Source organism: Canis lupus, chromosome 29, assembly GCF_048164855.1.
Source record: "Canis lupus baileyi chromosome 29, mCanLup2.hap1, whole genome shotgun sequence".
Classification (NCBI taxonomy): domain Eukaryota; kingdom Metazoa; phylum Chordata; class Mammalia; order Carnivora; family Canidae; genus Canis; species Canis lupus.
The window spans coordinates 17301460-17324733 of NC_132866.1; the positions used below are offsets into that span (position 1 = coordinate 17301460).

The window sequence follows — 23274 nt, forward strand, 5'->3', positions numbered from 1 at the left end:
CGCTTAATGAGATGCCGGGGGGCGGGGCCGGCCGGGTGACGTGTGCATAAATAAACAGCCGGGGTGGGCGGGGCGGGGGCGGCCAACAATGATCCTTTCGGGCGCCGGGAGAGGGAGAGGGAGGGGAGGGGAGAGGAGGAGGGGGAGGGAGTCGGAGGGAGGAGTGTGCAGGGGGAGAGGCCTGCGCTGAGTGGGTGCGAGCCCGCGAGTCGGCGAGGGTACGGGGCTCGCTCCGGGAGGGGGCGGCTGGGGAAGGACAATGCGGAGGGGGAGAGGAGGGGAAGGGGGTGGCGACCGAGGCAGGAATCCGAGCCGAGGAAGGCGGAAGGAAAGCCCACTTGGGGGGCGGGGATGGGGAGAGGCCCAGAAAAAGTGCACTTTGGAAATATTAGAAATAAGTCTTAAGGAAGGGGGGGTGGGAGGAGGAGGAGGAGAGTACTGTGGGGAAGGGATGGGGGTGGAGGTGGGGGTGGGGGGACGGGAGGGGGTGCTTAGTGGTTAATCCAGCAGTGAAATCAGCCACCCCTGGGCTGGGCGGGGATCTAACAGAAGTGGTCAAAAAGAAAGATCAACCCTCCACTTTTCAGAGAGCTTGGGGAAGTGGGGAGCTGGGCAAAGTTCCTGGTCATCTGCAGTGAAAGAAACTATTAGCCCACGAGGTCTCCCCTCCCCTTTTTGTTTATTAATAGCAAGTCATTTCGTTAAATCTAAATCTCACCAGAATAAATATACCAAGATGACATTGTATCCAAAAAGACGATCAAATAACTGTAGTGTGTGTCAGGGGCATTAAAAATATCCTTAAGGAAAATTACGTGGTTCTTTTTCGATGTAAAGTGTGGTGGTTGGGTTTTTTTTTTTTTTTTTTTTTTTTTTTCCTTTGGTAACTGACGTTGGAGGTGGTAGGAAATGAGCTAGGATTCAAAGTCCTTTCTGCCTTTGGAGGTGAAAAGTTTGGGCGTTAACACCGCCAGGGAAAATAAAACTGAAAGTTCACCAACCCCTGGGGATCAGTGGTACTGGAGTCTTTCTCCAAGGGGGTGTGAAATGAAATCCCCAAAAGACTGGCCAAATAATCAAGATGTAGATGGCTCTGGCAGGAAATTGCTAACCAAGCTGATGCTGAAAGAGCTCAGGGAGGAGGTGGAAAGCCTGGGGTTTGAGGCAGGTATTGTTGTTTTTAGGCACTCGCCTGGGGAGCAGATTTGCTACAAAATGGGGAACAGAATTATGTTAAAGAAGAAAAGGCCTGACTCCCAAAACATAGTCTTCCTGGGTGATGGAGCAGGAACACTCATTTTCTTGCAAATATCCAATGAGAAGTGGACCAGAAACTACAACATGAAAAGGAGGACCAAAAAAAAGAAAAGAAAAGAAATCAATAGGAGTTAGCAAATTATCAGTTAGGAACAGTGCGTGATGTACTAAATTATCCCGCCAATCCCTAAAAAAAAAAACTCACATACATTCCAACTGGCCCATCAGTACCTAAGGTTTCTAAAAGAAAGCAAATTTACCATGTAATATTTAGAGAGTTTGGGTTTCAGCAAAACTGTTTTATAGGCTAAGGTCTCAGAAAGAAGACTACTAAAAATAATGATACCAAGATTGACAAGGCCAGTGAATTCCCCTGCACTGGGAAAAATTCACAACCACATTAGCACACTAAAGAGTGAAGATGCAGGCAAAATAATATGGGAGGGGGGCCTACGGAGGAGAATCACTGTAACTCCCAACTTTAATATTAATCAGAAAAATCAGAAGTACAGTGAGAAGGAGCCAGAAAAGAAGTAAAACAAATGTGTACATTTAATCAGACAGGATTGCATAGGATACAAAGCACAGGGCTAATTAGTCTCAGCAGGTAGGACTAACCTTCAGACTTCATAAATAAATAAGGCGGGCACAGTTTCTAAGAGGGAGAGTGGAGACAGAAAGGGGATTATTTCAAGACACCGAGTAAAAACATGAAGAATGAAATGCTTCACTGTTAAATCCATGTACAAATGGATTTAACAGTTTCCTTTTCGTAGGTCTTTTCACTTGGTTGCCTTTAGATTTACACATTTAGCGAATGACCATAGCTTTTCACACTTGCTAATTGTCACCTGCATACCTAGTGTGCCTGAGTCTGTCTGTGTACAGCGTAGACTTTCCTAAAGCCTGTGTTAAGGGCTTATTTACTTAAACTGGAACACATTCATATAGTAACTCAATTTTATGGCAATTTCTTTGTCCTGTGCGGTGGTATTTTTTTTTTAATCTAACCCTGATCTGAATTAAGTTGGCTAATGAGGTCTTCTATGTCCTCCATAGGACTACCTGGATAATAAAAGCTCATAAATACACGGAGTGGAAATTTTAAGGCATGAACTTATTGTTTTTAATGTCCTGGCCTGCATTTTTTAGCATATGTAAATACCAAGGGCTTTCTTCCAATGATTAGTAACCTCATCCATTTTGGCATATCCTTAATATTTCTCATTCAAAGGAAACTCTTGAATCTTTCCTTCTTTAAATCTCTGACTTAATTATGCAATTAAAAGTTATTCTATGATAGCACACGTGCCACATCTAATTTCATTGCTTCGTGCCATTAAAAGGCTTGGGGAGAGCCGCGAGATCTCAGAGGGTCGATGACCCCCAAGCCTCTGAAAGGGCTTCAGGTGATGCCTGGATGGGAGGTGGGGGAGGGAGAGGATGTGGGATTGCAGTTAGCAAAAAATCAGGGTAATACAATACATTTTTTTAAAAGTCAGGTTGGCTCACAACGCGGACATGTATTTTATAGATTTGGTGTGAAATCTTAAACAACAGTTGGCTTGTGTCCAGGTGCTGAGGCAACTTCTCTCTCCAGATACTGATGACTCCTGGTTTACAGGACCATGAGTTTTGCCCAGATAGCAAGGGGTTCGAAGAACACCAGGAGGGAACCAGACCCCTTCTGACTTTGGCCTGAGCCAAGGGGTTTTTGCATATTGGGAGGCAGGCAGGGAAGGGCAAAAGCTGTGACCTCTTCCTTTGGTGCCCATTCCGGGGGGCCAGCCCAGGTCCTGAACTCTAAGGAGACTATGCCTCAGCCTCTGTCTCTTCCTGCTTCTCCTCACCTGCTGTACTTCTGCATCTTCACTCCTCTGCTTTCTCCTCCCTTCCAGCTGTCCCTCTATTAAATCCCTATGGGCACGTGTTGATATTGGTAGTCTGCATTTTACCTTGAAAATAAAGTGAACAGGTCACCTTTCCCAGGGATATTTCCTTCTCCATCCCTGCTGCCGGGGGGGGGGGGGGGGGGGGGGGGGGGTGCGAAAAGGAGATTTCAGCTAATATAAATCATTCTTCAGGCGTTGGTTCCACATGCGGGAGCCACGGTGGAATGGGGGTACCCTCCAACATATGGGAATGTGCTTGATGGGGGGGATGGCGGAAATTGGCCAACTGTTACCTGTGTCCTCTTAGAACTGTCTCACCTGGCAGATGAGGTGGTTGGACTGGTATGTCCCTGGGTCCTTCTTCAACACTCAAGGGGCTCATGATTCCATAGTTTTAGCCCACACCCCACCTATGCTAAGAAGTTCACCAGCACACCAGCAGGGGACAAAGCATGTTGGAAGTTTGGCTTTGGAATTTGGGAAAGACAAGGATAGTCTGCTCAGATTCATCAGAGGTGGAGAATACATGTTGACAAGCACCCGCAGCTCCCCCAATCACTCAGCCAGATTCCACTAAATGACCCTGGACGGTGACTTGTACATGTATGCGGTGTGTATATGTGTTCCATGTGATTTTTTTTTTTTTTCCTTAAAGATCCGGGTTCCAAGATGGATGATCTGTTACCCACTGTGTTGGACTTATCTATGCAGGGAGCGTGCTGACTGAGGGAAGCCAAAAAAAGAATCTGAAAACATAAGGAAGCTATAAAATGGGGAAATGTTTTGAAGCCAAAGTCCTGCTTCCACTGTGAGATTTTCTGTTTGCTTTTTGTTCTGCGTGGGTGATGGTTCCTTATTTGGACCTTGAGGAAAGCTACTCCCTTAGCCAACATAGGAACACTCAAAATTGGACACCTCTGAGAGTTTTCAATTTTAGCAGGAGGAAGGGGTAGGCACAAAAGGGCCACTTCACAGGCATCCTTTTATTTTTCCCCAATGATCCTGTCAAGGGACATGGAAAGGCACATACCCTCCTCTTGAAACCCTGAGGAACACTATTCTGTTCTGGCATTTTTCTGCAGCGCCTGGCTTGATCACCTTGCTTCAGCTAATGACAGGTTTGGGTAATAAAGTGACAATAATGCCTGATGATCCAAGGGTTAATGGGGAGATGTATGCATTTGTACAGAGTTTCATCATCTGCCTTCATAAGCTGATCACTACCGCTATAGGCATTTGTGACAGGAGCAGCCTTTCGAAAGACATCAGTCCTCCATAAATATACCTTTCTTATTGACAAGATGTCTTTTAACCCTAATAGTAATGGAAGAAGGCCAATAAATGAAACATTTACTGCATAACTTGCCTTATTTTGGGGTGGTGTACGATTCCTTTCTAGCCGTCTCTAGAAGATGTTTTCAGCCTAATTTGCTCCCTAGAAATTTCGCTTGCTACAGTTATACGTCTATGACGTTTTATTGCCTGAAGCCAAGTCTGCATAAGAACTTTCTTAAGATATACTTATCCTAATGCCAGGCTACAGGAACTGGGCTGCTTTATGCTGAATTATTTGTGCTACCCTGATATACAGGATAGAGACTTCCCGATAGTCGTTGCCATAGGGTAGGTCTAAATGTTTCTGAGAAGGAGGGGGAAAGGCAGAAAAAGGTGAAAAAAGTTTCATCTAGGTTGATTTGTAGAAGTCCTTAGAATTAATAATTGGGTCTGTATTTAACATATTAAAATGCCTGAGGTTTTCTTTTCTTTCTCTCTCTCTTTTTTAAATAGCTTCAGTGACCCTATCCTTTCTTACAAAGCATCCTTGCTGGCCCAAGCCCATTGTTATGTTCGGAAATGTCACGCATATCCAAGCACCTTCCACAAAAACGTGGGCACTTTAAACTGAGGCAAAGACAATGTCAGCCAGCATGCAGCAATCTCACAAGGTGGTTTACATCTGTTCAAGGGACAGAGCAGGTGAAATTTCAGGAAAGGACAATACCATTGTTCCCCTTGTAACTTATCTAGGTGTAGGCTGGCACACCTGCTTCTGGCCAAGAGCATCATGGGATAAAGGAGGTGAAGGATCCAGGGAGACTTCCAGATCCAGAGTGTGAAGACTTCAGGCTTGGTACCCCAACCTCCCCCCAGGAATCTACAAACAGCTTCGAGCCCTAGTGTGTCCTTGAGGAAGGACTAAATCTCCGTTGATCGAATCCCTTGAGACTGGACTGGAATCGGCTCCCTTTCCTTCTCCCTTACAAAAACCCCAGTTGTTTCTGTAAATTCCAATGATATTCATGGATTACGTTTCCTAATGAAACTTTCATTTGAACAGGGAAAAGGAAGAAGGATAAATGATGAGTTCCATGGTCCAGAGTGAGTTTGGATTGCAGTATAGACGACAGCCTGCAGCACAAGGTTCAGCCAGAGAGAGGTTTTCCGGTTGACTGTCATCTTGAGCAAACTCCGTTTCTTGGTAGCCTGAGGGCACACTGTAAATACCTAGAGCAGGAGGGAAGGCATTAATCGTTATTTCTTAAAGGTTCCAGGATGCCAAGAGTGAGAGGTTATAATGACCTCAAAACCCCATAAGAAGCACAGGTGCCCCTCCTAGCAACCCCTGGCTTAGAAACATAGTCTTTCTCTATGTGTGTGTACCCTGGACACTGATTCTCCCACGCTTTCTAGCGATGGTCCGGGTTCTTGACGTCTGTTGGTAGCACAGGCATAAACATTTCTTGCTCCTACCCAGCCGAGGGCTCTGCTCCTGGAGAAACCCAAGTCCTGGGAGAAACCCAGGGAAGAGCCAGCAGGGGCCCCACCCACTCTCCCTTCTCTTTCCTGCGGGCGTTCATGGGGGCAGGAAGCCTTCTGAGTGATGGTGCCTATATATGCCTGTAAGACCTTCCTAGCTCTGCAAGGCCCTGCCACCCGCCCCCACTGCCAACAGCCAAGGTGATGACTATCTAGAAGCCTGATGGGCATTTCTTAGGGAAGGATCTGCTGTCAGTGACTTTCAGCCTTTTGTTCTTTGGAGGAACCTTGCCTACCCTTCTGTAAGAGAAGCATCTTTCTAATGTGATCTGGCTGTTCATGTTTTTTTTTTTTTTTTTTTTTTTTTTTGCTGGCTAAAAAACAACATGTACTGTAGAGTTCTTTTTTTAAAAGTGAAATTGCTCATTAAAAATACTTGAAAGGATGTGCTCCAAAATGTCAACAGCACTTTCTTTTCTAGACATGGAATTTTGACTTTCATTCTTATGCTTTTTTTATGCTATCTGGTTTTGTTTGGTTTTGACAACTGGGCACAGGTTATTTGCACAATCACAAAGGAAGGTAATGCTTTTCCCCCCCCCCCCCCCCCCCCCCCCCCGCTTTTCAGAAGTAAATGCCTTGACTTTCCTTCTCCTTCTCTCTTGTATGCATTCTAACCCCCTCAAACCGGGGATATTTCAAGGTAGTTGTTGCTGACATTGCATCTAATATATCACTTTGAACCTCTGTTTGTCAAATTTACTCTCAAAGAGACTATGTCAAAGCACATGTATGATAAAAGACTCCATTTCATGCCTTTAATTTGAAAATTAATTATTAACCTCATCTGGGTGTGCCTGGGTGGCTCAGGTGGTTGAGTGTCGGACTCTTGATTTCAGCTCAGGTCATGATATCGGGGTCCACATTGGGCTCTGTGCTCATCAAAAAGTCTGCTAGAGGGGATCCCTGGGTGGCTCAGAGGTTTAGCACCTGCCTTTGCCCCAGGGCGCGATCTTGGAGTCCCGGGATCGAGTCCCACGTTGGGCTCCCGGCATGGAGCCTGCTTCTCCTTCCTCCTGTGTCTCTGCCTCTCTCTCTCTCTCTCTCTCTCTCGCTATGTCTATCATAAATAAATAAATAAATAAATAAATAAATAAATAAATAAATAAATCTTAAAAAAAAAGTCTGCTAGAGATTCTCTTTCCCTCTCCTTCTGCTCCTCCCCCCTTGCAAGCACATGCATGCGCACTCCCCCCAGATAAATAAATAAATAAATAAATAAATAAATAAATAAATAACCCCATTCACCCAAAAGGTGCTCAGAGACCTGCCTGCAGGTTTCATAGTGGTGGCATCCTCTGTTCGTTAAAGGGGACGGTCTTTCTACAACCCTTTCTCATATATTGTCTTACTTGCTGCTCACAACACCTTGTGAGGTAGAGAGGACAAATATAATTAACCCACTTGACAGGTAAGGAAACTGAGAGTCCAAGAGGTGCAGGCTGACCAAGCATCCTATGGCTGGTGATAGCCAGGCCAAGACTGGAATTCAAGTTTCCTGATTCCCAAGTCCAGGTCTTTTTTTGCCACTGGCTCCTGGGTCAACCCAACAACAGAATTAGCCTCACGATTTTTCTGTGATATATTGGGGTTATAAAGAGGATCTTGGCAAAAATATAAATAGTCTCCTTTAATGTAGAACTCACACCCAGCCCTCAGCTACACTGTGAAGTGGATAACATTTGTCCTCAAGCCTACACACACACACACACGCACACGCACACGCACACTTATGCTTCTGGGATGTCCAGGGCTCTCTCCTCAACTTATCCCATTCCTTATACTCCCGACCCCAAAACAGTGCCAGGGGTTGTCACCCTGGGCTCTGATGATGTATCGGACTGAATAATTATTTGTTGTATGGCACTGTCCTGTATGTTGTTGGATATTGAACAGCATCTCTGGTTGTTATCCACTAGTTGACATTGGCACTGCCTACTCAGTTTTAACAGTATAAAATGTCTCCAGAAATTGCCATATGTCCCCTGAGGGTGGAAGGTATGGAGCAAAATCACCCCCAGTAGAGAACCACTGCTCTATACCAAACTCCCTCTCTGGAAGGAATATGATCAACTCAATCATTTTAGTAAGTCAATTCTCTGAGCGTCTCTGCCTTCCTCTAGTTAACCAGGGGCTGGCTCAGAATGGCCTGGGGAGTTTCTCTACACCAGGGCACTTCTACTCTCTGGTGAAAACTATGCCCGGGATCCCTGGGTGGTGCAGCGGTTTGGCGCCTGCCTTTGGCCCAGGGCGCGATCCTGGAGACCCGGGATCGAATCCCACGTCAGGCTCCCGGTGCATGGAGCCTGCTTCTCCCTCTGCCTATGTCTCTACCTCTCTCTCTCTCTCTCTCTCTCTCTGTATGACTATCATAAATAAATAATAAAAAAAAAAAAAAAAAAAAAACTATGCCCCTCACAAGAGGACATCTTGGTTTTTCCAGAAGGGTTCAAATCTTGGCTCCGCCATGTCTAAATGTGAGCCCTGGGGCCCACCTAAAAATTGTCCTGACTCTCTTTACTCAACTAGAAAGTGGGGACATAAGACCTACATCTGCATGTTATTACTAGGATCCCATGAAGTAAAATGTCAAATTGCCTTGATCACAGAGGCCTTCAGTCAAGGGCAGATTTTGCTTCCTACCCCCTATGTCCAGATGGAGATCAAATGCCTGGATTCAGCACCGAACTGGCACCATAAGAGGGCTCAGGACGCCTCAGCTCTAAGTGTTATTCTATCCCTCTTAATCAAAGATAGCTGGATTGTACAGAGAAGAAACACTTGCAGTCAAAACAATGGAATGGTGGCTTGCTTTTTTTTTTTTTTTTTAAGATTTTATTTATTCATTCATGAGAGACACACACAGAGACAGAGAGAGAGGCAGAGACACAGGCAGAGGGAAAAGCAGGCCCCAGGCAGGGAGCCCAGGACCACGCCCCGGGCGGAAGGCAGGTGCTAAACCACTGAACCACCCAAGGATCCCTGAATGGTGGCTTTCAAACCAAAGATAAGCTGGACAATTGCAGGGAAGACTTTTTAGGATCTCTCTGTGGTGCTATCCATCGGGAGGGGCAGCCCCTCCATAAGAGTGTCCCCAGTCACCCTCCTCTCTCTGTCCCTTCAAGCAAATCCCTACCACCCATTAAGGAAGGGCAGCAGGACAGATTTCAGAAACCCCCCAAGGCCATCTCCATTGTCTGGTGATTTAATAACACGCAGCCCTTTGTAAACACTAATTAAGCTAGAGCACCGCCCCTGGATCAGGGAGGCCTGCCACCCTCTCACCCCAGGCTCTTGCTTTCAGAAGGGAGGCCATGGAGAGGTGGCCCCCCAGAAGTGGTGTGCCTAGAGAAGAAAGAAAGGAGGAAGCCAGGTCAAAAGGGAAGAGGAGGAATTCCAGGTGAAAGGACTTCAGGTGTTCGGTACAGTCAAGGCTGTTACTGGCTACTCTGGACTGGAGCATCTCTTTCAGATCAGAGGCTCTGCTAGGTCTTCCATTTCTTAGAGAATGGTGTTAGAGACCCCTCTGAGAATCCCAAGCTAGCTTCAAGGCTTTCTCACCTGCTCACACTAAATATTGTGCAAATACAGGGCACTTGGGTGGCTCAGTTTGTTAAGCAGCTGACTTTAGCTCAGATCATCTTAGGATCTTGGAATCGAGCCCTGCATTGGGCTTCATAGTCAGCAGGGAGTCTCCTTCTCTTCTCTCTGCCTCTGCCTCTTTGCCTGGTCATACACACACTCTCTCTCTTTCAATAAATAAAAATCTAAAACAATTTTTTTTGCATATACAGTTGACCCTTGAACAATGCAAGGGGTAAGGGGCACTGACCTCCCACGCCCAATAGAAAATGCACGTTTAACTTTTGGTTCCCCCCAAACTAACTACTAATAGCCTATTGACCAGAAGCCTTACTGATAACATAAAGTCAGTTAACACATATTTTGTACGTTATATGTATTGTATACTGTATTCTTACAATAAAGTAAGCTAGAAAAAAGAAAATGTTATTAAGAAAGCTATAAGGAGAGGTGCCTGGGTGGTGCAGTCAGTTAGTTAATTGTCGGACTCTTGGTTTTGGCTCAGGTCATGATCTTAGGGTCATGAATTTGAGACCCACGACCACTCTGGGCTCAGTGCAGAGTCTGCTTAGAATTTCTCTCTCCTTCTCCCTCTGTTCCTCCTCCCCAGACCACTCACGCTCACACATGTTTGTGTTCTTGATTTATCTGAGAGAGAGATTGAGATCAAGAGCGGGGGTGGGGGTGGGGGATGGGGGTGGCGGTGAGTAGGGGGCAGAGGGAGAGGGAAAAGCAGAGGCAGCCTCCCTTCTGAGCAGGGAGCCCATTGCCAGGCTGGATCCCAGGACCCCAGGATGATAACGTGAACTGAAGGCAGACGCTTAACTGGCTGAGCCACCCAGGCACCCCTCAATAAATAAAGCTTAAAAAAAAAGAAAGAAAGCTATAAGGAAAAGAAAATACATTTACAGTCCTGTACTGTAAAAAAAAGATTCACAACTAAGTGGACCCATGTTGTTCAATGGTCAACAGTCCTCTCTGAACTTCTTATTAAAATTTCCTGCCCTAAAGAATTATAAGTCAAGTCTGACATTTATTGAGCCTTTTACGGTTTTAGGAGCCCTTTGCAACAGGCAAGCAGGAGGATGAGGAGGTGAACCACGTGGGTTCTAGAATGATGGGTGTGAACCTGGCAGAGCCACTCACCAGCTGGGTTGCCTGGAACGAGGTATCTCACCTCTCAGCACTTCCGCTTCCTCTTGCACAAAGGGCAGGTAGTAGGATAGGTCTTGTTAAAATGATTTCTAGGGCACCTGGGTGGCTCGGTTGGTTGGGCGTCTGCCTTCAGCCCAGGTCATGGTCCCAAGGTCCTGGGATGAGTCCCGCTTCAGGAACCCTGCCCAGCGAGGAGCCCACTTCTCCCTCTCCTTTTGCCTGCTACTCTGCCTGCTTGTGCTCACTCTCTCTCACTCTCTGTTGGATAAATAATAAAATCTTTAAAAATATGATTTCTGTTTTACAGATGAAGAAGAAACCAAGACTTGGAAAAATTGGACTAGAAATGGTATGATTTGAACCCAGGACTCCTTTCATAAATTATTCCAGTAAAACTTTTAAAACTTTCTGTTGAAGGACAACATTCATAAAGTAAAGTACACAAATCATAAAATTCACCTTGCTGAATTCTTACTAATAGATACACCCATGTAACTACCATCTAGATTAGGATAATAGGATATTATCAAAACCACAGAAGCCATCCACATGTGCCCTCCAAGTCAACATCCTCCAATGGAGGGTTGCCAGATTTAGCCAATAAAAATAGTGCCTAGGACATACTTAAAATAAAAGATTATTTCCTTTGGGGGAACCTGGGTGGCTCAGTAGGTTAAGCGGCTGCTTTCAGCTCAGGTCATGATCCCAGAGTCCTGGGATTGAGCCCCATGTCTGGCTCCCTGCTCAGCAGGGAGTCTGTATCTCCCTCTCCCCCTCCATCCCCACCTCCCAGCTCATGCTCTGTCTCTCTCTCACTGTCTCTCTCTCACAAATAAATAAACATAATCTTTAAAAAATTATTTGCTTTTAATCTGAAATTCAAATTTAGCTGGGTGGGCTGTATTTTATCTGGCAATCCTACCTCAAAAGCAACCACTAGTCTTGCTTTTATGATTCTAGATTAGCTTTGCCTCTTGTATGTCCTAGAAGTGGAATCATATAGTATGCACTCTTTTGTTTCTGGCTTCTTTTGTTTAACAGGTGCATGAGATTCAACAACGAAGCAGGAGCATTCGGTACTCAGCCAGCAGCCTGGGATCAGGGACATGGACGCCCTCTTGGTACACGCCTGAGGGTCATGGCCAGAGCCTGCTTGCTAGCCCCAACTCCAGGGGGTCCTTCTGGACCTGGGAATGGACCACCACGGTGACCTACAAGAGGAAGCCCTTCTATCCAGCCCTCATCTGCTATCTGAGCCCATGGTGGCCATGGTCTGGGAAGGCCCCAATGTGGTGGGGCCAATGTGGTGGGGCCAATGTGGTGACTCAGCTGAGGCTGCCCCCAGCACCATCATGAGGATGTCAGCATCCACCTCAGCAAGAGCATCGTCCACACCAGTGACTCCATGAAGGAGGGTCAGAGGAGATCCAGCTATGGTTCCAGAACAATGAGCTAGTGGACAGGGTAGATGGACACTTCCAGAGCAGCATCCACCCAGCCTGAGCACTCAGGCTGCCCTCAGCCACCCCAGAAGCCACCCAGGATCAACTACCTTTGTTGACAAGGACTTGAGCCCACACCTATGGTCTGCCCATCTGTCCCAGACTACCTCCCTGTCCATTTTTTTAATGCCTTTAGTATCCTAAGCCAGCATGAAATTGGACAAAATCCTTTCTGTACCCACGTGCTAAACAATCTTTGAGGTATCTACAAAAGTGTGTAGTATGACCTCCTCTCCCCCGAAGAGAGGAGCCCAGACATTAAATTCACTGTATTGTGCAGGGGGGTGGATCTCTCATTAAAGTTTCTGCCATCTCTGAGGTAGGGAAAAGGACTTTATGCAAACTTATGAGTTTGAGAGTTTAAATAAAGCTTACCCTCTTTCTCTCTCTCCCCCCCTCTCTCTCTCACACAAACAACATTGTAGCCACAATTCTTTTTCATTACTGTACAATATTTTACTGTATACAATGGAAAACACATTTATTTTTTTTAAGATTTCATTTTTAAGTAATCTCTACACCCAACATGGACTTGAACTCACAACCCTGAGATCAAGAGTTACACATTCCACATCTGAGCCAGCCAAGCACCCCATCTACAGTGGAAAACAAATTTGTGATATGTAATCAATCTAAGTTTATTCATCATATATTGTAAACATATACATATACAATGAATATGAACTTTTAGGTTGTTGCTAGCCAAGATAAGGAGGAGTACTATAAATATTCTTGTACATGTTTTTTGTTAATATATGAATGCCTCTCTACTAGGTATACACCTAAGGGTAACATTTCTGTGACATCAGGGTATACATCTGTTCAACTTTAATAGACAGTACCAAATTTCTCCAAATTTGTTGAAACAATATATTTGAGAATGCACAAAAAGATCCATCTGCATCACTTGGTATTGTCAATTTCCTCCCTTTTATGGTTTGAATTTGCATTTCCCTCATAACTCATCTTTTCACATGCTTATTGATGATTTAGATGTCTTCTTTAGTAAGATGCTTGTTTAAGACTTACCCATTTTAAAAAATGGCATGTCTTTTCTTGTTGATTTGTAAGAATTCTTTACATATTGTAGATATAAGACCATTGTCAAACACAGGTTTTGTAAATATCTTCTGCCTATCTGTGGCTTGTTTTTCATTCTCATAATGGTACATTTGGATGGACAGAAGCTTTTAACTTATATGAGTATTACTTTTGTGTGTGTGCTGTTTAAGAAATCTTGACCTCTCCCAAGGTCATAAAGATATCCTCCTATGTTACCTTCTAAAAGCATTTTCATTTTATTATTCCCATTTAGAGTTACTGGGCCTATTTCTTTGTCTATCGTATGTAAAATCCAATTAATTTAAAAATTATTTCCCAGCTTCATAATCCTACAGAACATATGTTCATAATTGCTAATATCTTCATTAGATAGTTCCTTTCAATCCAATAAAGAATCACTAAGTATATTCCCATGTGCCAGGGCATTGTGCTTAATCTAAGAATTTAAAATTTATACTCAGGACTCAGGTGGTAATTTTCTCAGAGCTCCTAGTCTAGTGTGTGATCTGTCCAGATCCACCTATGCCTCCTGCCTCCACCACCATGTCTCCATAGATTTCCCTTTAGAGGCAAAGTCCACTCAGATTTGCATCTAAGGCTGGGGCTTGATGCTTGTCCTCCAGAGTCTGGGCAGGAAGATGTAGCGCATACTCGCAAGAGTTAGTCCTTTGCCAGCTGGAGGTTCAAAGAGAGAGCCTGAAACCTGGATCATTTGTGAGTTGCAGATCCCTGTGCCAAGTAAGAGCCTACATTCCAGCCAAGTCAGTGGTGGCAAAGATCCATTGTCCAGTCACTTGGATTGGCTCAAAAATGCTTGGAGCAGCTAAAATATCAGTAACAGGAGAAATGATAAATATGAATGATTTGTGGTAGCTCATCGCATCCTAACTATTCTGCTTTGCTGGCCTCACTAGTTCTTCCCATCAATCATCAATCACATAACTAACACCCAGCTACCAATTCTTAGACTGGGGAAGGTGGTCAGTAAAGGAATAGCAGCCTCTACCTCAATTCCAGGGTCTTTTTTCCTTTGGAGACTTATGAAGCTGGTCCAGAACATAAACCTTTAACATAAACAAGCCCAGCCCAAGACCCTTGTATCTTAGACTCCTTGTGTCTTAGGACTGTCTTTGGGGATTAGAGCTCCTTACCTGGTTCTTCCTGGCCCCGACCACCTCAAATTAGAATATCCCACCCTCCCCAGGAAGTCCCACCCTCCAAAATTCACCTACAACATTGATGGCTCTCGTCCCAGACAAGACGATCACAACTTCCATAAGAGATGGAGTCTAGACCTTGTAGGGAAAGGGGCCTTACTCTTTCATTTTTCCTGGTATTTTTTTCTCCACTTTCTTTCACCAGCTTACTTCCCAATCCCTCCAGCAAAAACCCTGAAATACTCAGATGATGCTTCTCTACCTAGTACTTTCTTCTCAAAGGAAGTCTTCCTGGGTGGCAGATAGCCTTTTCCTAAATAAAGGGAAGATTACAAGAATAAGGGGTCAAAGGCACAGAATTGAGATGCAAATGTGGGTTCTTAACTCTTGATGTATTTTTAAAAAGTAAGGAAACACTGAGTGAGATTTTTCTGAGAATACTTTAAACATGAAGAGAAGGACTCCTGACTGGGTCATTTGGTAAACCATTGGACTCTTGATCTTGGGGTCGTGAGTTCAAGCCCCCATGTTGGGGTAGAGATGACTTTTTAAAAAAAGTTTGGTAGTGCCCGTAGATGATGGCTAAAAGTTGAATAAAGATTTTTAAATAAATAAATAAAATGTACCAAGAATCTCTAACAGCATTGGTGTGTGTTTTTGATTTGATGGAGGGACAGCAAGGTGAGCTTCTGTGATGACCAGGCTGGAGGCAGGAAGGAACCTTTACTGGACCTTGTAAGGAGGGCAGTTGAGTGGTGCAAGACCAAACGGTATTCTCTGAGCCAACAGAAGGAGCCTGGAAGAAGATCACAGACTATTGGGAGGCGGGCCTCCAGGGTGGCCTGACCATGAATGGGGCAGGGAAATAGTCCAATCCTTGTTGCAGGCCAAATACAGGCATTTAAAGGGAATTAGGGCTCCTATGAGCAGCATGAGGGAAAACTGAGTTAACTGTGCTCTACGCTCCAAAGCTAGAAGCTCCCACTGGGAACTCAACAGGAAAGACCTGACCCCTTCAGAGACAAAGGACTCAGGAGGGCTGAGTCCTATGATCACGGCTCATAGAAGGTGCTGGAACCAAAGGGGACTGTTCTCTCCATACCAAAGCCAAGGGGCCCCTGGCAACTCCAGGCTCTATTTAACTCTGCTCTACTTAATTTCCTCAAGATAAAGTGCCCACACTGTGGACTTCAGGCTTGCTTTCTCTGGAAGCAGCTGGGGGTGGCCTTTATTAAGGAAATGTTTCCTCTCTGACATAGGAATGGCTCTGAGGAGGGAACCCAAGGCTGGCGATCTATTCTGGAGGTGAAGCCAAGGGGGTGGAGTGAGCATGTCCCATGTACCCTCCTAAAGAAGCATGCTACTTATTCCCAGGGCTCAGGCCTTTATTATTATTATTATTATTATTATTATTATTATTATTATTATTCCCTAAGGCCATCAACTCTATTGAGAAAAGAAAGAGAAAACTGCTGAATGCTATTTTTGGAAAGAGTTCTCCATACTGAACTGAGCCTTCTACCCCAGGTGGATCCCAAAGGCTTCCCAGGGGTTTCTGATGTGCACATAATCCAGGGGTTTGTGTACTTTGAGGCAAAACATTGTGTCTTTATTCTTACTGAGCTCTCACTGAAATTTAGTATTTCCTTCTATTATCAGTGTGGGCAACAAACCGTAATAGTAGTATAGTAACGTAACCTTTTAAAAAAATTAACTTCATATCTAAACATTCCTAATTATTTCAATTGTTACAAGTGTATATTATTTATAATATGGGAATATGAATAGTAAAATATAATTTCTATATATATATTTTAAAGATTTTATTTATTTATTCATGAGAGACATACGGAGAGAGACAGAGACATAGGCAGAAGGAGAAGCAGGCTCCTTGCAGGGAGCCCGATCCCAGGACTCGATCCCAGGACACCGGGATCATGACCTGAGCCAAAGGCAGACCCTCAACCACTGAGCCACCCAGGCATCCCATAAAATATGATTTATAAAACCAAAAATCTATAATTCTCCAAACAACTGCTGGGCCCAAATGTATTTCCCATATTACATAAACAAACTTGCACAATATAAAAAGGTCGAGAAATCACCTAATCCACTTTATGAGGCTAGCCTTAATCCCCAAGCCAAAACTAGACAATGGTAAAGGGACAAGGCATAAAAATTAAACTTGAGCTCTTCTAGCATGCCTGCTCCAGTGATGATGATGTGAATGAGACTCAGTTTCTCTCTCCATCTCTTGGTTTTGCTTCCTTAGAGTTGGCCATGGTAACTTTAACACTACTGGAAATCACAGATTTTCTTTAAAAGATTTTAATTATTCATTTGAGAGAGAGACAGAGAAAGCATGAGAAGGGGGGAGAGGGAGAGAGAGAAGGAAAAGCAGACTCTTCCCTGAGCCAGGAGCCCAACATGGGACTCAATCCCAGGACCCAGAAATCACGACCTGAGCCAAAGGCAGTTGCTTAATCATCTGAGCCACCCAGGCACCCCAATCACAGATACTTTTATGTCATATTATGACAGTTATGAAACCCTCAAAATATCATTTATATTCATCATTAATTCTAAATCACAATAGTTCTTAGACTTGCCTTAGGAAACACTTAAAGTGATTATATCACAAATTGTTTTTAAAAATATTGTGATAGCTGTATTTCCTTTTTTTTTGATAGCTGTATTTCAATATAATTGGACTCTTATAATCCTATGTGTTTTTTCAGCTTGTTTTTTACTTTTAACATCTTTATTGAGGTATGATTGAGCATATGATAAGCTACCTGTATTTAGACTGTACAATTCATAAATTTTGACATAAGTCTACATTGGTGAAACCACCACCACAATGAAAAGAATGACCTTGTCTAGTGCCTACTATGGTTTCTTCATGTCCATTTGGAATTCCTCCCTCCCGCCCCTCCTCAGACCCCAAGCTTCAAGGAAATCTAGTTCACCTTTTCTAGAACTTTATGTAAATAAAGTTACATAGTGTGTACTCTTATTTTTAAGTTATGCTCTTTTTATTCAGCATAATTATTTTGAGATTCATCTACACTGCTTTGTCTATCACTTGTTCGTTGTTTTTTTTTTTTGTTTTTTTTTCTGAGTGGTATTACATTGTGCAGTTAAACATTAATTGTTTATCCATTCACCTGCTGATGGGCCTTCGTGTTGCTTCCTGTTCCTGGCTATCACAAATGAAGCCCCACTGAACATTGGTTTAAAAGTCTTAGTGTGGATATAGGCTCTCATCTCTAAAGATTGTTTATTGATTTATTTGAGAGAGAGAGAGAGCAGAGTGAGAGAGAACACAAATAGGGGAAAGGGGCAGAGAGAGAGGGAGAAGCAGACTCCCCTTCACACAGGGAGCCTCATGAGGGGCTTGATCCCAGGACCTCCGTATCATAACTCAAGCGGAAGGCAGACACCCAACCGACTGAGCCATTCAGGCACCCCTAGGCTCTCAGTTCTCTTAGGTAATCACCTACAGGTGGAACAGCTAAGTCAAATAGGAAGTTTGTGTTTCACTTCACAAGAAATGGTCAGACTTTTTTCCAAAGTGTTTGTAGCACTTACGCTCCCATGGGCCATTGCTCCACTTCCTCATCAATACCTGATGTGGTCAGTCTTTTTAATTTTAGGAGTTCTAAGAGATGTGAGGTGGTAACTCACTGTGGTGTTGCTTTGTACTTCCTAGTGACTAGTGGTAGTGAGCTTCTCATACGCTTATTTACAATCTAGATACCTTCTTTGGTGATGAGTCTGTTCAAAGGTTTTGCTCATTTTCTGTTGGTTTGCCTGTTTTATTATTGAGTTTTGATATATTCTTGATATAAGTCCTTTATCAGATATTGGTTGAAAAATGCTTTTTTCCCATGTTTGGTTTGCTCTTTCATCCTTTTGTCAGTGTTTTCGGAAGAGTAGAAGGTCTTCACTTGATAAAGTCCCAGCTTATCAATTTTTGTGCGTATGTGGATTATCTTTTCAGTATCAGATCTAAGTCATCTTTGCCTAACCAGGGGTCACAAAGATTTTTTTCCTGTGCTTTCTTCTAGAAGTTCTACAGTTTTAGGTTTAACATACAGGTCTGTGACCCATTTTGTGTTAATGTTTTCTATAAAGTACAAGCAAGGTATAGATCTAAATTCTTTTCTTTTCTTTTTTTTTTTTTCATATGGATGTCCAATTGCTCTGGCACCATTTGCTGAAAAGATTATGCTTTTTCCACTGAATTGCTTTTGCATTTTTGTGGAAAATATTTGATTATATATGTATGAGTCTATTTCTGAACCTTCTATTCCCTTCCATTGACCTATTTATCTACCTTTACATACCAAGACAATACCATATTGTCTTGATTACTGTTACTTTCTTCTAGAAATCTCGAGGTCAGATAGTGTTACTCCTCTAACTTTGTTCTGTTTTTAAAAAAGTTGCTTTTGCTTTTCTTAGTCTTTTGTATTTTCATATGAATTTTAAAAGCAGCTTGTTGATTTCTATGAAACAGCCTCCCAGGATTTGAATAGGGATTGCACTGGATCAAGGGATTCACAAACTTTTTCTGTAGAGGGCCAAATAGTAAATATTTTAGACCATGCAGTCTCTGTTGCAACTACTCAACTCTGCCATTGTAGCATGAAAGCAGCCATAGCCAACACAGAAACGTAGGAGTGTGGCTGTGTTCCAATAAAACGCTATTTATAAAAACAGGTGGTGGGCTGGATTTGGCCCACAGGCTATGGTTTGCCTATCTCTGCTATAGATCAGTTTGGGGACAACTGACATCATAACAAAATGGAGTCTTCTTACCCATGAACATAGTCAATTCCTCCATTTATTTAGACCTTTAATTTTTAAAAAATAGACTTTAATTTTTAGAATATCCTAGATGTACAAGAGAATTGAGAAGTTAGTACAGAGATCTCCATATATTGTGTATCATTTCCTCTCTTATTAATGTCTTACATTATTATGATACATTGTTACAATTAATGAACCAATATTAATATAAAATTATTAGCTGAAATCTGTAGTTTATTTAGATATCCTTAGGTTTTAGCTAATGTCCTTTTTCTGTTCTGGGATCAAATCTAGGATATCACATTATATTTAGTTTCCATGTCTCCTTAGATTCCTCTTGGACATGATGATTTCTCCAATATTCTGTGTTTTTGAGAAAGTCTTGGTCAAATATTTTGGAGGATACCCCACCATTGGAATTTTTCTGATGCCTTTCTTACAAGACTGGAGAAATAGAGGGGTACTTGGGTAGCTTGATGGGTGGACGTCTGCCTTCAGCTCAGGTCATGATCTATCTAGGTCCTGGGATTGAGGCCTACCTTGGGCTCCTGGCTCAGAAGAGAATCTGCTTCTCCCTCTCCCCCCTGTTCATGATCTCTCTTTGTCTCTTTTCTCTTTCAAATAAATAGATAAAATCTTTAAAAAAAAAAAAACAACTGGAAAAATGGGTTATTAGAAGGAAAACCACAGAGGTAAAGTGCCGTCTTTATGGCATCATATCAAATGTACATACATCAACATGATTTGTGACTATTGATATCAACCTTGATTTTCTGGCTGAGATGGGTTGTCAGGTTTCTTCACTGTCGAGTTACCCTCTTTTTTTTTTTTTTTCCACCTTTCTATGCTACAGACTTACCTTTGTTTTTGTTTAAAATTTTGTTAGCATATTTTAAAGTAAACTCTACCTCTAACATGGGGCTCGAACTCATGATCCCAAGATCAAGTCACATGCTCTACCAACTGTGCCAGCTAGGTGCAAGTGCCACTACACTGTACACTTTTGGAGGAAGTCACTACATGCAACTCATACCTAAGGAATGAGAAGTTAGAACTTCTCTAATTTATATTAACATATTTTGTGAATTTTAGTGCACAACTTTTGTCAGATGTATCCCTAATATTTTTCATTCGATGTTAGTCCAAAAACTACATTTTCATGCTATTATAAATGTTATTTTTACAATTTCAATTTCCAGTTCTTTGTTAATATGTAAAAATACAGTTGTGAAATGATTCTATTTCTAGTAGTATTCTTTGCTCCTAAATCTACTCCGATGCTAATTTAGCTACTCCTTAAAAAAAAAATTTTTTTTTTTTTTTTTTAATTTGAGAGGGAGAGAGAGAGAGAGCATGAATGGGGTGGAGGGGCAAAGGGAGAGAAAGAAGTAGGTTCCCCAGTGAGCAAGAAGCCCATTCCTGGGCTTGATTCCAGGACCCAGGACCACAACCTGAGCTGAAGGCAGACACCCAACCGACTGAGTGAACCAAGTGCCCCTAATTTAGCTACTCCTAAAAGTAGAGATTCATGTATTTGATTCACATTAGCATTGTATATCTTTTTCAATTCTTTTGCTTTTAAACTGTGTCTTTATACTTATTTTTTTTTAAAGATTTTATTCATTTGTTCACGAGAGACACACAGAGAGAGAGAGAGAGAGAGAGAGAGAGAGAGAGGCAGAGACACAGGTAGAGGGAGAAGCAGGCTCCATGCAGGAAGACAGATGCGGAACTTGATCCCTGGACTCTAGGATCACACCCCAGGCCAAAGGCAGGCGCCAAATCACTGAGCCACCCAGGGATCCCTGTGTCTTTATATTTAAAGTCATATCTTATAGGCATCATATAGATAAGACTTGCTTTCTTATGCAATCTGACAATCTTTGCCTTTTGATCAGAGTGTTTAGACCATTTACGTCTAATGTGGGTATTGCTATTTTTGGATTTAAATTTACCATCTTGCTATTTGTTTTCCATGTCATATCTATTCTTTGTTTCCTTTTTCTCTTTTTCACTTTATTTTCAATTACAAGGATATTTTAATGGTTCCATTTTATCATCTATGTTAGCTTATTAACTATAACTTTTGTGATATTATTTGGATGGTTGCCTTAGGGTTTTTAAAAAAATTTTTTTTAAATATTTATTTATTTATTTGAGAGAGAGAGCATGCTAGAAGGGGAAGGGGAAGAGGGAGAGGGAGAGAAGAAAGAATCTCAAGCAGACTCCCTACTGAGTGTGGAGCCCAACATGGGGCTCAATCTCATGACCCTTAGATCATGACCTGAGCTAAAATGAAGAGTCAGATGCTTAATTGACTGAGCCATCCAGGTGCTCCTGCCTTAAGGTTTATAGCATATACCTTTAATATATCACAGTCTTCCTTCAAGTGATATTATTTTTCTTTACCTATGGTGTGAGAAACTTACAATAATATACTTCTATTTTTCTTCATCCAGCCTTTGTGTTACTATTGTCTTATATTTTACTACCACATATATTATAAACACCACAACACACTTAGTATTTTTGCTTTAAATAATATCTTCTAAAAATATTTAAATAATAAAGAAGACATCTTATATTTACCCGTGCTATTAACATTTCTAGTACTCTTTATTCTTTTGTGTAGATCTGGATTTCCAGCCAATAATTTTTCTTCTTCCTCAGGGGCTTCCTTTAATATTTCTTGTACTATAGGTATCCTAGTAATAAATTCTTCCAAATTTTGTTATGTCTAAAAAAGGTCTGTTTTACTTTTGATTTTGTTCTTTTATTTTTTTTTAAAGATTTTATTTATTTATTCATGAGAGACACAGAGACAGAGAGGCAGAGACACAGGCAGAGGGAGAAGCAGGCTCCACACAGGGAACCCGACGGGGGACTCTATCCTGGGTCTCCAGGATCACACCCTGGGCTGAAGGTGGCGCTAAACCGCTGAGCCGCCCAGGGTTCCCTACTCTTGATTTTGAAAGATACTTTTGCTGAGTATAAATTTCTAAGTTGCCAGCTGTGGGTTGGTTTTATGTTTTGTTTCAGTAGAAACAAAGATTTTAGAATTTTCTTTAGGACAGTCCACTGTCTTCGAGTTCATATTGTCTTCCACAAGAATTCTCCTGTAATCCTTATCTTTGTTCCTATGTGTATAATGTCTTTTAAGTATGGCTACTTTAAATTTTTCTTTTATCACTGATTTTAAGCAATATTATTAAGATACGCTCTGGTAGTGTAAATTTATTCAGGTTTCTAGTTGGGCTTGTTGAACTTCTTAGATCTTTAGGTTTATATTTTTTAAATTAAATTTGAAAAATTTTGGACCATGATTTCTTCAAATTTTTTGTTCTTTGCTACCCCAGTCACATACCTCAGAACTATATGAGGTTGTCTTATAGCTCAATGATGCTATATATATATATATTTAGCTCTGTGCCCAGTGTGGAGCTTGAACTCATGACCATGAGATCAAGACCTGAACTGAGATCAAGAGTCAGATGCTTAACAAAAGGAGTCACCTAGGTCCTCTATCATCAGCATCATTTCTAAGTCAGTTTTGATCGATCTTCATATGCATTATGGGTTTTATTTTCCTTTTTCTTTGCATGCTAGTAACTTTTTACCACACACTAAACATTATGAATTTTATTCCTTTGGGTACTGGATATTTTTGTATACTTGTAAGCATTCTAAGTACTCTTGAACTTTGTTCTGGAACATGGTTAAATTGCTTGGAATCAGTTTGATTATTTTTAAATCTTATTTTTAAGGCTTGTTGAGTGGGATCAGAATAGCATTTAGATTAGAAATAAATTTTCCCAACTATTGAGACAAAACCATTCTGAGTACTCTCCCCAATAACCTGTGGATTTTGAGGTTTTTAGTCTAGTTGGTCAGAAGAGGAACCATTCCTGACCCTGTGTGATCTCTAAGAATTGTTCCCTCTAGGCCATCTAGGTGTTTCTTTTCTTGCCTAGCACAGTTTTTTCATACAAGTGTGCTGACTAGTACTCAGTTGAAGACCCTCTCCAGGTCTCTAGA

General features: G+C 42.2%; 1 long non-coding RNA gene across 1 annotated transcript; it reads left to right on the forward strand.

The window, feature by feature from the left end:
• The first annotated feature begins 150 nt into the window (after positions 1-150).
• Positions 151-15009, forward strand: LOC140620857 (uncharacterized). Its single transcript, XR_012020589.1, has 4 exons — positions 151-218; positions 3805-3957; positions 11011-11052; positions 11745-15009. It is a non-coding gene; the product is annotated as an uncharacterized lncRNA (long non-coding RNA).
• The last annotated feature ends 8265 nt before the right edge of the window (positions 15010-23274 follow it).